Raw genomic sequence first — 1,143 nt, forward strand, 5'->3', positions numbered from 1 at the left:
ATATATATATATATATCCAAATAACGAGATAAATTAACTCACAGATTAATTAATCTTTTGGTTCACAGTCTTACAAAATATTGTTTGGCGGAAATATTTTTATATAAAACAATCCCAGCCAAATAAATTGCTCAGTATACTAGATACAGCAAATTAAAAATTGCATGTTTCACATTAAATTTTCTGAAGTATAATATAGAATTCTTAAAACAAAAATTTATTATTTGAACAAGGCATTTAAAGTTTCCTCCTTAATTCATGTATTTTCTATGTCTTTTGTCTTTTGCAAAATATCGAAAATCCACGGAAGGAGGAAAGAACTTTAAATGGCATGTATTCCCTGTTCAAATAAATAATCTTTTTAATATAAAACCTACCATTTATATATCTATGAATTTTTTTGTGCATATTAAAAATCCTTTTTTCTATTTATTTAGGTATTTATTTGCTTCCCCACGAAAGAAAATGCCACACAAGGTCGTTTTTAATGTGGGTGGGGGTGGGGGTAACTAGCTCACCCCCAAAAAAGTGAAAAAAGGGGGTACTCTAGCAGTATCCAAAAATAGTAATTGTCAGTATGAAGGCCCTCTGCTACATTGACCAAGGACCAATTAACTTAAGCGATACATCAGAACAGATACTACACCCTGATCTTGGCCCAAAGGCCAAAAAAGAAAAAAGCGAACCTTTTTTTCTTTTTTTCATTATCTTTTTTTTTACACAGGCATCACCACATTATCAAGGCCAAGAGTTAAAGAGTGTCAAGTAGAAATTGGACAATATAGTAATCATTAGTAATGGGAATTCGGTAAATTTGTTAACTTATATGGAAAAACTCATCAAGAACTTATTTACGTTAGACTTGAAGACAACCAGATTGTAGTCAGCCGGAAAGCAGGAAAATGGAAGACAATTCCACAGGCGTACAGTTCTAAGAAAGAAGCTTTGTTCATGGAATCTACGTTTAGGTTTAGGCACAGATAAAGAGTGAGGGGAATTATTGATAGTGTTTTCAGCTAGACGAATGTTTCTTGTGAAAGTTTGGCGAGGGGGGACCATAGACTAAAGCCCAGTTGAACACTTTCCATGAAAATAATGAGACAGCAGAGACAAACTCGCAACATCTCTTCTGTGAGATAGAGG

At 33.3% G+C, this 1,143-nt stretch overlaps 1 pseudogene; it reads right to left on the reverse strand.

Annotated features, from left to right (window-relative positions):
- Nucleotides 1-503: 503 nt before the first annotated feature.
- Nucleotides 504-677, reverse strand: LOC145286765 (U2 spliceosomal RNA; annotated as a pseudogene).
- Nucleotides 678-1,143: the final 466 nt, after the last annotated feature.

The sequence above is a fragment of the Euprymna scolopes genome, chromosome 10 (genome assembly GCF_053919585.1).
Source record: "Euprymna scolopes isolate OS-2025 chromosome 10, ASM5391958v1, whole genome shotgun sequence".
NCBI lineage: Eukaryota > Metazoa > Mollusca > Cephalopoda > Sepiida > Sepiolidae > Euprymna > Euprymna scolopes.